Source organism: Dama dama, chromosome 13, assembly GCF_033118175.1.
Source record: "Dama dama isolate Ldn47 chromosome 13, ASM3311817v1, whole genome shotgun sequence".
NCBI classification, from domain to species: Eukaryota; Metazoa; Chordata; class Mammalia; order Artiodactyla; family Cervidae; genus Dama; species Dama dama.
The window spans coordinates 13,770,376-13,785,430 of NC_083693.1; the positions used below are offsets into that span (position 1 = coordinate 13,770,376).

Genomic DNA, 15,055 nt, shown 5'->3' on the forward strand with positions numbered 1-15,055 from the left:
CAAGCAAAAAACCCACAAAAATTTCAACATTCACTTCACATTTTATGTGAAAAACTAACTCAAAATATAAAACTATCAGCTTTTTATTTTTAAAACGGGGACGTTCTGAGGATCTAAGTCTAGTAAAAATAAATTTTAGACGACCAAGATTCATAAACATCAACAACTACAAAACGGTAAGCTGATTTCATTACAATTAAGACCCTGCCAAAGACCTTTTAAAGAGGATGAAATTACAATTTACAAATTGAGAGAAAATATTTCCAAACCACATATCCAACAATACACTAAGGTCTAGAACTTAAAAAGTAATCTCCAACCTAAATGTAAAGAACTGAACCACGAAACCATCCAGTTACAATATGAGCAGAAAGCATGAAGTGACATTTCACCAAAAGAAGATAAACAAATGACAAATAAAAGTTGTTTAACATTGTTAGCCACTAGAAAAATACAAATTAAAACCACAGAAAGATATGAGTGCAGACATATCAGAATGACTAAAACGAAAAAACAGTGATAATGCCAAATGCTGACATTTGGAGCTAGAATGTGGAAAATTCAGAATACTTATATGTGTCTGGTAAGAATGTAAAATAGAACAGTTACTGTGGAAAGTAGTTTGGCATTTTCTTACAAAGCTCTGCATGTGTTTACTATCTAGCCCATTTCATCCTTGGGTATTTGTCACTAAGAAATGAAAACTTATGTCTACATAAGAGCATGTACAAACCTGTTCATAACAGGTTTATGTCTGATTCCAAATCTGGAAAGTGCCAGATCTTTTTCAGTTGACAAGAATAGCTAAACAACCTGTGATACATTCTACAATGGAATACTCCTCAACTTTGAAGAGGCATTAACTATTGGCACACAGAACAATTTGAATGGTTCTCATGGGAATCAAGCTGAATAAAGAAAACCTACTCAGAAGATTATATACTGTATGATTGCCTTTCTATGATATTGAGATGATGAAATTATAGCCACAGAGACTGATTTGGTGGCTGCCAGATGTTGGGGGATAGGTGGGGAGGCAAAAGAAAGATAGTTATGGATGAGGAACAGTTGCATGAGAGATCCTTATAATGGAGCAGCTCCGTCTTTCCTGCGATGGAGGTGACAGGAGTCTACACGTGATAAAATAGCATGGAACTAGGTTCACCCACATGTACATTATCCACAAACTGCAGGCCAACTGGTGTAATCTGAATAAAGTTGATGGATCCTGTTTGTTAATTTGTAACATAGTTTTGCAAGATGTTGTCATTGGGGAAAACTAGGTGATGGGCATGGGCAGTGTTTGCATCATTTCTTAAAACTAAATGTGAACGTTAATGATCTCAGAAAGAAAGTTAAAATGCATGTTTTTTGCATGTATCTGGATGTGTTAAGAAAGATTTGGACATTATTATATTCAGTGAAGACTTCTGGTCTAAGTGAGGCTCTTGACAGCAGGCGCCACTGAGTGTGTAATTTGTATTTCAAGAACCCACACAGCCTTGCTGCTAGCAGGCCACTCAAGTGTGAATAAGGCCTCCTTCTGTCAGAGCTCTTCAAAACCAGGTCTACCTCTTGGGCTTGGCTTAGCAAGGGCCACGTGTGCAGTTAAATATGTTGGCTACAATCAATATTAGATGTTTTTGAAGCCAGTTAAGTCATTTTCACCTTAGCAAATGTAAGATCCTGAAAACTGTCATTGTCCACACAGTTTTGGAAATGAAAGTCTTTGTTTTTTGTTATGACTTGCTTCTTTATTCCTAGTGGTCTGATTATTTGAGGATTTTGGAATAACTAATCAGAAGAGTTAGAAACACAAATTTGGCTCTAAAAATGAATTGAAGGCATATTTCTTTCCCTGGTGGGCTATCAGATAAATGACCTGGCTTAATAATAATAATAATAATAACAATAATAATAGGTTTTCTAGGAGATGGAGATTTCACATGGTGGGAGACTTTATTATTTAAAAAGTATTTGCATCAATTTAGAGAATATTTGGGCTTCCCTGGTGGCTCAGACAGTAAGGAGTCTGCCTGCAATGCAGTAGAGCCGGGGGTTTGATCCCTGGGTTAGGAAGCTCTCTGGTGAAGGAAATGGCAACCCACTCGAGTATTCTTGCCTGGGAAATCCCATGGACAGAGGATATGATGCTATGAATTAAATCACAGAATTGCCCCCCCACTAACTAATGAGCTCAATTCTCTCAGTAAAAGTATCAACAGGGAATGATTTTAATATTCAAATTTAGTATGTGTGTTTGCTAGTATCCGATTTCTCAACATAAATATGTGATCTGGGCGTGTTTTGTGATCTGGGTGTGTTTGTATTTTTTCTTCCACAGCCCAAAGGTACTACCCTTATTAAAAATTAACCATGTGTCAAATGTTGAAAATCCTGGGAAAAACAAAACTGCCATTGATAGAAATAATGCAGCATAATTTCTAGCTAATATCTTCTATACTTATCTTTACAGTGTTTTTCTTTAAAAAGTTAAAAATACTGATTGTACCAAGCATTCAGATTGGTGGATTATGAAATAAGTAATAGTTATCGTACAAGAAAAACGCTCCTTTGTTTCTCTTTTACTCTCCCACACTCACACCATTTCGACAGCGGATGTGGGACTTTTCCCACACTACACAGTTCTGTGACGCCACCTCAGTGTCCTTCAGTGTAACTCAATTCTGACTCTGTCTACCTGGAGAGAGCTTCAGATTCCACATTGAAGGACTCAGTCCCATAAGAAAATCTCTACCTCAGATGCCAATCACAAGTCTGAGGTTGTCTCCTATACTTCTGGCCAATCAGCTATAAATCAAGGTACTCTTCCTTGGGTTGGATCATTTGCTAGGCTGACTCACAGAACTCAGGGATATGCTTATGTTTACTAGCTCATTTTATCAATATAATAAAGACCACCATAGAGGATACAGATGAGAAGCCAGAGGAAAAGCTACATAGCGTAAGGTTTGAGAGGGTCCCAACCATAGAAACTTCTATCCCCATGGAGCTGGGGTGTATCACCCTTTTGGCACAGGGATATGTTTCTTAACTTGGAAGCTAGTGGGATTTTTATGGAGGCTTCATGATATAAACCTAATCACTAATTAACGTCAGTCCCACCCTTCTCCCCTTCCTGGAGTGTGGGGTGGGAGCTGTGTCTGAAAATTGTAATATTCTATTCTTGACCTCATCCTTCTGGTGGCCAGCCCCCATCCTGAATCTCTCAGGTGCCTACCAAGAGTTGTCTTAATAGTGCAAAAAACTTTTTTATCACCTAGGAAATTCCAAGGGATTTAGGAGCTCTGTGTCTGAAGTTAGGTCAAAGGTCAAATATTAGAACAAAAGATGTTAAATGCTCTTATCACTTAGGAAATTGCAAGGTTTTAGAAGCTCTGTTCCAGGAACCAGGGACAGAAACCAACATATGCATATATATTATTTTATAGTCGTATTCATAATCTTTCTCACCTTAAGTGAATGTGGAAAATTTAACAGCTGTTTGTGCCCTGTCTTCATCACACAGTAATAGCCTCAGTCACACCTCACAACTAGCCTCGGGAGGCTCCAGGCTTCCTGGAGTCCTGGCCTCTTCCTTGGAACGGACACCCTTTGCTTCAAGTGTTAGTGAAGCCATGTTAGCTCTGTTTAGTGCTTAAAGTTAACTCCTCTGGTGTCAAAGGTTCCCCACTCAGGCATACGTGGGAGCCGCTGCGCCCTGGGGGACTTAGCGCAGGGCCTGTTGGGATGAGACAGGGATGCTCTGCAGGGGAGGGAATCAGAAGCAACAGGACCAGTGTTTCCACCAAAGGAAGGTCAAGCAGCCCCGAGAGGAGAAGGGTAAAAGGAATCACTTTCCCTTTCCCTTTAAGTCTTTATTCATTAGCTCTTGTAAGTTACTAAAGTTTTACATATCTATTATAATGAGCATACAACATAGCAGTGTATTAAAAGCAGTTAACACCCCTTTCTGTTCTGTTTTCTTCCCACCTACCGAAGGTGACAAAACATCAATAGCTTGCAACACGTCTGCCCACAGGTTTCTCTCGGCTCTTATAAAAGTACTCAAGTACAGAATATATGCCTTTTAAATGACCCTTGACATAGCTGCTTTTCGTGGTTAGAACTTTCTTTAATGATTAGTGAGAAAAAAAAATAAGCACTGATTTTAACCAACAAAAGGCAACCTCAGCCAGAACCCTGTGGAACTGTGGAGCTCAGTATGTGTAAATTACCAAGTTGAAGCAGTTTCACTGCAATATACATGCGTACAGTAGTCACAGAAAATGAACATCCCTTGCTTTATTGTGTTTGGGAAAGGAAAAAACCTACTAATGAAATGTGAAGTCACATGAAAAATAACCATTTTTAGCTCTTATTTGTAGAATGTTCAGCTCTTTTTTCTATTTCAAAACAAATATTTCAGTAATTTTCTGTGATATCTTTTCTAACTTTTTGCCCATGGCACTTGACTACATTATATGTATAAGCAAGGATAGACTAATTCATCCTGACAGAGCGCTCCTGCTTTCTAGAGGCTTTTGTGGGATCACAGGCGTGGCCAGCTAATAGCCAAGATGTCCTGGCTTTTGAGTAGGAATGTGGGTGCTGCTCATTCAGGGAGATGTGAATTTTGAGTGTACTTAATGTTTTCCAGCTGGTTTGTAGTTTTGTTTATAGATTGCATTAAATCTTTTCTGTCACTTATTTACCCACAGAGGAAACATTGAAGGCTGCCTAGACCTTTGACATAAAGATCTAGGTGGTGATGTTTTAAAAACGGCTGGCTCTGTTTTATGCGTTTGTTACAGGCATTACTTATGTTTCCTGTGAGATGTTAAACTGCATTAAATGGGCATTTCAACATAGCTTTTTTCTCATAACTGGGTTTGTCTGTCTGGGTAGGAACAAGAGTCTAGGTGCCCTCTGTCTCCTTGTTTGAACAGTGGATGAAAAATGCAATACACTGAAATACAAGTAAATGAAATCACAAACAGAAAGTCATTATAACAAATTGCATTATTTCTTGCCCATGCTATCTATGTGTAACTATAAATTTTTTAGAATTGAAAAGTATAATTAGGGGAGCCACAGAGAACAAATAGTGATATTTAATATTAAGTGACAGACTTATGCTCTAATGTATCAATTATTGCTGTTGTTCAGTTCCTAAGTCATGTCCAGCCCTTTGTGACCCCGTGGACTGCAGCACAACAGGCTTCCCTGCCCTTCAGCATCTCCCAGGTTTGCTCAAACTCATGTCCATTGGGTCAGTGATGCAATCCAACCATCTCATCCTCTGTTGCCCACTTCTACTCCTACCTTCAGTCTTTCCCAGCATCAGGGTCTTTTCCAATAAGTTGACTCTTCACATCAGGTGGACAAAGTATTGGAGCTCAGCTTCAGCATCAGTCCTTCCAATGAGTATTCAGCATGGATTTCCTTTAGGATTGACTGGTTTGATCTCCTTGCTGTCCAAGGGACTCTCAAGAGTCTTCTCTAGCACACATCAATAATGATCTTAAAGTGTAAACGGCCAAAACACACCAATTAAAAGATAGGGACTTCCTGTTGGTCCAGTGGCCAAGACTCTATGCTCGCAATGCAGGGGGCCTAGGTTTGATCCTGATCAGAGAACTTTTCCCATATGCTGCAACTAGAAGTTCCCATGATGCAACTAGAAAGATTCCACACGCTGCAACTAAGTAAGACCAAGCACATCCAAATAAATAAATGTTTTTCTTAAAAAAAGAGATAGGCAGAGTAGATTAAGAATTTAAAAAGAAATGTAAATAATTCAACTATATGCTGTTTATTTTTTTTTTTTCTCTTTTTATTTTCTAAATTATGAAAGTGTGATAACACATTTTTGGAGACTTGGAAAATACAGAACAAGGTTACATATAGTTTCACTATGTATTACAATTATTTTTTAAGTAGATAAATTAAGATTTTTAGTTGGAGTTTCAATATCCAGCTCTCAAAAATTAATAGAATGAATATTAAAAAAAGTAGAAAGCTATAGTAGACTTGAAAAGCACTGTGAACCAATTCAACATAATTAAGCTTTATACAATTTTCAGACAAAAGTAGGATACGGATTCTATTCAAGTTCCCATAGACTATAAACTGGGAGACACTGGAACATAAAACATATCCAGGGACATAAAAAAGGTGCAAAAATTTCGTGGTGTAAAGGTATTGAAATCATACAGAATCTATTCTCTTATCATTGTGGAATTATGTTAAAAATCAATATCAAAAGACATTTGAAAATAACCCACATATTTTCAAGTGCAATGTGACATTTACCAACAGAGATTTTGACTTAGCCAATGAATGCCTCAATAAAGTTAGAAGACTGAAAAAACACAAAGAGTGATTGCAGAGAAGAAAGCATTTAAGTGGGTAATTAATGTAAAAATGGGCTTCCCCGGTAGCTCATCTGGTAAAGAATCTGCCTGCAATGCAGTAGACACTGGTTCAATCCCTGGGTAAGGAAGATCCCCTGGAGAAGGGATAGGCTACCCACTCCAGTATTATTGGGCTTCCCTGGTGGCTTAGACATTAAAGAATACACCTGCAGTGCAAGGAAACATGGATTGGGAAGATGCCCTGGAGACGGGAATGGCTACCTACTCCAGAGTATAGGTAGAACACTGTGTTTCTCTGGAAAAACACAGAGAGTGATTGCAGAGATGAAAGCATTTAAGTGGGAAATTGATATAAAAATGGGAAGTTAATATCAAAGATATTTTTAAAACCTGATGTATTTGGAAATTAAATGTCTACTTTTAAATAATGGGTATATCTAAGAAGGGGCTTCCCTTGTGATTCAGCCGGTAAAGAATCTGCCAGCCATGTGGAGACTTGGGTTGGGAAGATCCCCTGGAGAAGGGAAAGTATACCCACACCAGTATTCTAGCCTGGAGAATTCCATGGACTGTATAGTCTATGGGGTCATAAAGAATCAGACACAACTGAGTGACTTAAGAAAAGGAAAGATATACCCATCTGAATGCAGAGTTCCAAAGAATAGCAAGGAGAGATAAGAAAGACTTCCCTAGTGATCAATCCAAAGAAATAGAGGAAAACAATAGAATGACAAAACCTAGATATTTCTTCAAGAAAATCAGAGATACCAAGGGAACATTTCATGTAAAGATGGGCACAATAAAGGACGGAAATGGTATGGACCTAACAGAAGCAGAAGATGTTAAGAAGAGGTGGTGACAATACACAGAAGAACTATACAAAAAAGATCTTCATGACCCAGATAACCACGATGGTGTGAACACTCACCTGGAGCCAGACATCCTGGAATGCAAAGTCAAGTGGGCCTTAGCAAGCATCACTACGAACAAAGGTAGTAGAGGTGATGGAATTTCAGCTGAAGTAGTTCAAAACCTAAAAGATGATGCTGTTAAAGTGCTGCACTCTATATGCCAGCAAATTTGGAAAACTCAGCAGTGGCCACAGGACTGGAAAAGGTCAGTTTTCATTCCAATCCCAAAGAAAGGCAATGCCAAAGAATGTTCATACTATTGCACAATTGCACTCATCTCACATGCTAGCAAAGTAATGCTCAAAATTCTCCAAGCCAGGCTTCAACAATATGTGAACTGTGAATTGCAGATGTTCAAGCTGGATTTAGAAAAGGCAGAGGAATCAGAGATCAAATTGCCAACATCTGCTGGATTATCGAATAAGTGAGAGTTCCAGAGAAGCATATACTTCTCCTTTACTGACTATGCCAAAGCCTTTGACTGTGTGGATCACAACAAACTATGGAAAATTCTTCAAGAGATGGAATAACAGACCACCTTATGTGCCTCCTAAGAAATCTGTATGCAGGTCAAGAAGCAACAGTTAGAATCAGACATGGAAAAATGGACTGGTTCCAAATTGGGAAAGGAGTATGTCAAGGCTGTATATTGTCACCCTGCTTAATTAACTTCTATGCAGAATACATCATGAGAAATGCCGGACTGGAATCAAGATTGCTGGGAGAAATATGAATAACCTCAGATACACAGATGACACTACCGTTATGGCATAAAGTGAACAAGAACCAAAGAGCTTCTTGATGAAAGTGAGAGAGAAGAGTGAAAAAGCTGGCTTAAAATTCAACATTCAGAAAACTAAGATCATAGCATCTGGTCCCATCACTTCATGGCAAATAGATGGGAAACAATGGAAACAGTGAGAGACTTTATTTTGGGGGTTTCCAAAATCACTTCTGTGGTGATTGCAACCAAGAAATTAAAAAAAAAAAAAAAAGATGCTTGCTTCTTGGAAGAAAGACTATGACCAACCTAGACAGTATATTAAAAAGCAGAGATATCACTTTGCTGACAAAGATCTGTCTAGTCAAATCTGTGGTTTTTCCAGTGGTCATGTATGGATGTGAGTGTTGGACTATAAAGAAAGCTGAACAGTGAAGAATTGATGCTTTTGAACTGTGGTGTTGGAGAAGACTCTTGAGAATCCCTTGGACTGTAAGGAGATCAAACCAGTCAATCCTAAAGGAATACAGTCCTTAATATTCATTGGAAGGACTAATGCTGAAGATGAAGCTCCAGTAGTTTGGCCACCTCATGTGAAGAGCTGACTCATTTGAAAAGACCCTGATGTTGGGAAAGATTGAAGGCAGGAGGAGAAGGTGATGACAGAGGATGAGATGGTTGAATGGTATCACCAACTTGATGAACATGAGTTAGAACAAGTTCTGAGAGTGGGTGATGGATAGGGAAGCCTGGCATGCTGCAATCTATGAGGTTGCAACGAGTTAGACATGATTAAGCAACTGAACTTACTGAAGTAGACATAGGAAGGAAAATTAGAAAATATTTGTAACAATAAAAATGAAAAGAGAATTTACCAGAATTTGTTTTATGAGGCAGAAGCCTCTCAATCCAACTAAATACACTATGGAATCTTGAATAAGACAGGAAACAAATAATGGATAGTAGCATATAATTTTGTGAAATTTGAACAAAATCTGTATTTTGGTTAATAATACTGTATCACATGTTAATTTCCTTTTTTTTCCCCAGCATGCTGTTTCTTTGTATTCTCAGAATTAGAAGTTTCAAGCCTCATCCAATTTTTAAAAAATCATGTAAATAATAAATTTTCTAGATTTTTAGCAATAATACTGGATGCCAAAATACATGGAACTATATCAAAGTTTTGAGTGAATATAAATTAGAAATCTAGCATTTTATTCATAGTAAGTTAAACAACTGGAATCAAAATGTCATAAATTTTTAGCTAGGCAAACATTCATAGATTTTCTGATATATATATATATATATATATATTATGTACACTAATATATTTTGGACAAAAGCTTTTCTACTATGTTTGATAAAGTCTTGAGAAAGAAGAGCAACAACAACAAAGTAAGAGATGGAGAAATTAGAACACATAAGCTACATGAAATGGCAGTGCTGAATATAAAATAGGAAAAGTAAAACAAGCTAGAAAAAGGTAAAATATCATCATATAATCCAGTTGTTTTTAAACATGGCTGCTCATTAGAAGCACATCTAGAGTTTTGGAGGAAAAGACCAATACCTGGGCATTTATAGTTTTCGAAAATTCCAGATAATTCTGATATGCATCTGGATTTTAAAAAGTGATTACAAGTTTTCTATTAAATGGTAGTTTTAGTGATATATAATTCTATTATTTTCTGTTGATGAATCATGATACAGTAGTATTAAGCTAATAATAGTTGCATAACCACAATAGTAAAAGATGTTTCTCAGTATTCACAATCAGTAGCCAGACAAAAAAGGAAAGAAAATTACAATTGTAAGCCATACTAGAAACATGACTAACCTAGCAATATAAAATAATTGGATACAACTTAGGGGGTTAACTAGAGTGATCTGATGCAGCAGACATGAGTTTGATTCCTGTGTTGGGAAGATCCCTTGGAGGAGGGCTTGTCAACCCACTCCAGTATTCTTGTCTGGAGAAACCAGTGAATAGAGGAACCTGATGGGACACAAGCCACAGGGTCACAAAGAGGCAGACACGACTGGAGAGACTGAGCACACATGCACATTGGTCCTGTTACCATTTTCTTAGTTGTTTTGGGTTTGTCTTGTGTAGGTCTTTTCCTTCTCTTGTGTTTCCTGCCTAGAGAAGTTCTTTTAACATTTGTTGGAAAGATGGTTTGGTGGTGCTGAATTCTCTTAATTTTGCTTGTATGGAAAGCTTTCTATTTCTCCATCAACTCTGAATGAGAGCTTGCTAGCCAGAGGATTCTTGACTGTAGGTTCTTCCCTTTCATCACTTTAAATATATTGTGTGTTCCCTTCTGGCTTGTAGAGTTTCTGTTGAGAAATCAGCTGGTAGCCTGATGGGAGTTCCCTTGCATGTTATTTGTAGTTTTTCCCTTGATGCTTTTAATGTTTTATCTTTGTCTTTAATTTTTGTCGTTTTGTTTACTGTGTGTCTTGATTTGTTCCTCCTTGGGTTTTTCTGTCCCGGGACTCTCTGTACTTCTTGGACTTTGTTTACTATTTTCTTTCCCATCTTAGGGAAGTTTTCAGCTATTATCTCTTCAGATATTTTCTCAGATCCTTTCTGTCTCTCTTCTCCTTCTGGGGTACTTATAATGTGAATGTTAATACATTTAATGTTGTCCCAAAGGTCTCTTAGGCTGTCTTCATTTTTTTGTTCATTCTTTTTTCTTTATTCTGTTCTGCAGTTGTGATTTCCACCACTCTGTCTTCTGGGTGATTCATCCATTCTTCTGCATCAGTTATTCTGCTGTTGATTCCTTCTAGTGTGTTGTTCATCTGTTTGTTCATTACTTCTTCTAGGTCTTTGGTAAATATTTCTTTCCCAGATCTTAAATCATATTCACTGTCATTATTCTGAATTCTTTTCCTGGAAGGTTGCCTATCTCTACTTCATTCAGTTGTTTTTTCTGGGATTTTGTCTTATTCCTTCATCTGGGACATAACCGTCTGCTTTTTCATTCTGATTATTGTTCTGTAATATGGTTTTAATTCTAGCTGCTGTGATGATTGCAGCTCTCTTGCTGCTTCTGACTGACTCTGGTAAATGAGGCTAAGAGGCTTGTGTAAGCTTCCTGATGGGAGGGCCTTGTAGCGGGAAAAACTGGGTCTTGCCTGGTGGGCTGGGCTGCTCAGTAAAACATTAATCCAGTTACCTGCTAATGGAAAGGGGTGTGCTCCCTCCTTGTTTGTTGTTTCATCTGAGGCAACCCAGCTCTGAAGTCCATGGGCCCTACAGTAGGGTTAATTGTAACCTCCAAGAGGAGTTTTGCCAGGGGACACCTTGCAGAACTGCTCCAGCCAGTGTTGCTGTCCCCGTGGCGAGCCCCTGCCTACCCACACCTCCACAGGAGCCCCTCCAACACTAGCAGGTGGGTCTGATCCAGTCTCCTGTGGAGTCACTGCTCTTTCCCCAGGGTCTTGGTGCAAGCCAGAGCTTGTTTGTGTCCTGCCCCACCCTCCAAGAGTGGAGTCTCTGTTTCCGTCAGTCCTGTGGAAGTCCTGTGATCAAATCCCACTGGCCTACAAAGTCAGATTCCCTAGGAATTCCCAGTCCCTTTCCCAGATTGCCAGGCTGGGGAGCCTGATATGAGGCTCAGAACCTTCACAAGTGAGGAAGAATTTCTTCGGTATTATTGTTCTCCAGTTTGTGGGTCACTTACCTTGTGGGTATGGGATTTGGTTTTATCCTGTCCGTGCCCCTCCTACCATCTTGTCACAGCTTCTTTGTTTTTGCACACGGAGTATCTCTTTTTGGTGGGTTCCAGTGTCCTCCTGTCTATGGTTGTTCAACAGCTATTTGCGACTTTTGTGCTCTCACAGGAGGAGGTGAGTGTGTGTCCTTGTATTCCACCATCCTGAACCGGAAAGCTCGATTATATGATGTCTAAAAGAAGTTCATTTCAAATTCAACAGTATAGGTAGGTTGAAAATAGAAGAATGGAAAATGTATACTATAAAATAGTAGATTAAAATTTAAAAAGCAGGAAAGATATGTTAATATCTGATGAAGCAGAATTTAGTACAAAGAAAACTATCAGAGATAAAGAGGGCCTTTACATAACGTTAAAAGACTCATTTGAAAAGACCCTGATGCTGGGAAAGATTGAGGGCAGGAGGAAAAGGGGACGACAGAGGATGAGATGGCAGGATGGCATAACCGACTCGATGGACATGAATTTGAGTAAACTCTGGGAGTTGCTGATGGACAGGGAGGCCTGGCATGCTGTGATTCATGGGGTCGCAAAAAGTCGGACACGACTGAGTGACTGAACTGAACTGAACTGAAAAGGGTCAATCCACCAGAAAAGTATTATGATCTTAAATGTGTGCATAAAACAATAGAACCTCAAAATACGTGAAGCAAAAATATACAAAGCTGAAAGAAGAAATGTATGAATTCAAAATTATACGTGGGAAGTATACAATGTTTGATCAGCAAAATCAAGCAATATGATCTGTTTTACAAGTATTGAACACTCTACCAACAGCAGAATACACATTTTATTCAACTGTTTGTAGAACATTTACCAAGAGGGATGATTTACTTGATCACAAAGCAAACCTCAACAAATTTAAGAGAATTTAAGTTGTACAGAGTTTGTTGTGTGATCATAAGGCAAACTAGAAATCAATAGCAGAAAATACAAGAACACCTCTAAGCAAATGGAAATGAACACATTTCTAAATAATCCATGCACCAAAAATTTTGAGAACTTTCAAATAAATAATATACAAACTGAGTAAAAGTGAAAATATATCAAAATATGTGGAAGAAAGTGAAAGTCATTCAGTCATGTCTGACTCTTTCCAACCCCATGGACTGTTGACTGCCAGGCTTCTCTGTCCATGGAATTCTCCAGGCCAGAATGCTGGAGTGGTTAGCCATTCCCGTCTCCAGGGGATCTTCCCAACCCAGGGGTTGAACCCAGGTCTCCTGCATTGCAGACCGATTCTTTACTGTCTGAACCAACAGGGAAGCCCAAGAATACTGGAGTCGGTAGCCTGTCCCTTTTCCAGGGGATCTTCCCGACCCAGGGATAGAACTGGTGTCTCCTGCCTTGCAGGCGGATTCTTTACCAGCAGAGATACGGGAAGCCCCTAAAATATGTGGGGATAAAGTTAAAGCAGGGTTGAGACGAATATACATAGAAGGAAATACATTAGAAATGAGGGAAGATTTCAAGTCAATAATTTTTAAAGATATTTTATTGAAGTATAGTTGATTTACACTGTTTTGTTTAATTTCTGCTCTACAGCAAAGTGACTTGGTTATACACACATATATATTTTTGTATGTTTTTCCATTATGGTTATCACAGAATATTGAATATCGTTCTTTGTATTATACAGTAGGACCTTGTTGTTTATCTCAAATAAGTAATTTAAACTCCTACTACAAGGAATAAGAAAAGTAAAGGCAAAATAAACCCAAAGGAAACAGAAGGAGGACAGGACAATGAAGACAATGATGAGATCAGAGATCATTTCAAGGTGAACTTGGAAAACAATGGAGTAAATCAATAAAATGAAAAGTTTTTCTCAAAAAAATCAATAAAATTGATAAGCAAAACTGATAAAAAGAGATGATGCAAATCACTGTTATAAGGAATGAAATAAAGATAGCACCAAAAATGTTACAGCTGTTAAATAGGTAATAAGGAAATATCATGGGCTTCCCAGGTGGTACTAGTGGAAAAGCACCCGCCTGCCAGTGCAGGAGACATAAGAGACAGGGGTTCAATCCCTGGGAGAGGAAGATCCCCTGGAGGAGAGCATGGCAACCCACTCCAGTGTTATTGCCTGCAGAATTCCTTGGACAGAGGAGTCTGGTGGGCTATAGTCCATAGAGTTGCAAAGAGTTGGATGGGACTGAAGTGACTTAGCATGCAAGGAAATATTATGAACAACTTTAGCCTCATAATTTCAACAACTCTAAGAAATGGACCGATTCCTTGAAAACTGCAAACTACCAAAGCTCAACCAGGATTAAATTGGTAATCTAAATATCCCTAGAGCTACTGCAGAAATTGAATTTCTAATTACAAATTTCTCCAAAAAGAAATCTCCTTGCACAGATGGTTTCTTTGGACAACTTCATACAATATCTTCAACTTTATATAATATCTACTATAAAATAGTAATAGGGTCATATTATCTCTAATAGTTATGCCATTTAAAAGAAATAAATTCTTCACTTTAGAATAGTTTCAGATGTATAGAAAAGTCATGAAGATAGTACAGTGAGTTCCCATATATCCCACACCTAGTTTCCACTTTTGTTAACATCTTACATCAATATGGTACATTTGTTACAAGTGATGAGCAAGTATTGATACATACTAATAGCTGATATCTTTAGTTATATTGCCCCAGAGAATATATAAAGCAGGTCTGTGTCATTTTTCTGTTCCAGGATCCCATTTAGGATATCACATAATATTTAGTTGTCATATGTCCATTGTGGAATTTTTGGGTAATTTTCTGCTTGCTTATTTGTTTATTTTTTGTAATTTCTTACTTTCTGGACTGTGAGAATCTCCCTGGTCATCTTGTACTATCCCCTCCCTAGTCCTGGAATCAGTTGTCATTCAGAGTCTCTGTCTTGTAGCTATTTAAGCTATAACCCACTGTTACACAGCAGCTGCCGTGGTATGGTGGGTATATGTGAAGTGGCAGGGCTATTCAGTTCTTTTCTAATACAGTCTCAGTCTTTTAGTGGACCTGTGTTTCAGGGCTCTAGGCTTCACAAATGTTGCTGTCCATATTCCATGGTTAGAGATTCTTTCCCAGATGGCAAAGCTTCTTCCTCAGATGGAAACAAGTTTCAGAATTTTGCTCTTGCAAAGTCATTTCCCCTGGAGAGTAGGCCTTTGTTATTGAGGTTTTGTGAGCATCACACAATATGGTTTCCTTCCTTCTCCCACCAGGACCAAGAGGGAATCTATTTAGGATCTTCATCATGAGAATGTAAGGATTCTGATGACCAGTTCCTCTGTGTGTGTGTGGGAGGGAGG

At 38.4% G+C, this 15,055-nt stretch overlaps 1 protein-coding gene across 1 annotated transcript in view; it reads left to right on the top strand.

Moving 5' to 3' along the window:
- GABRG3 (gamma-aminobutyric acid type A receptor subunit gamma3) overlaps positions 1-15,055 on the top strand; it is an 812,145-nt gene that overhangs the window by 202,551 nt on the left and 594,539 nt on the right. The window lies entirely within an intron of this gene.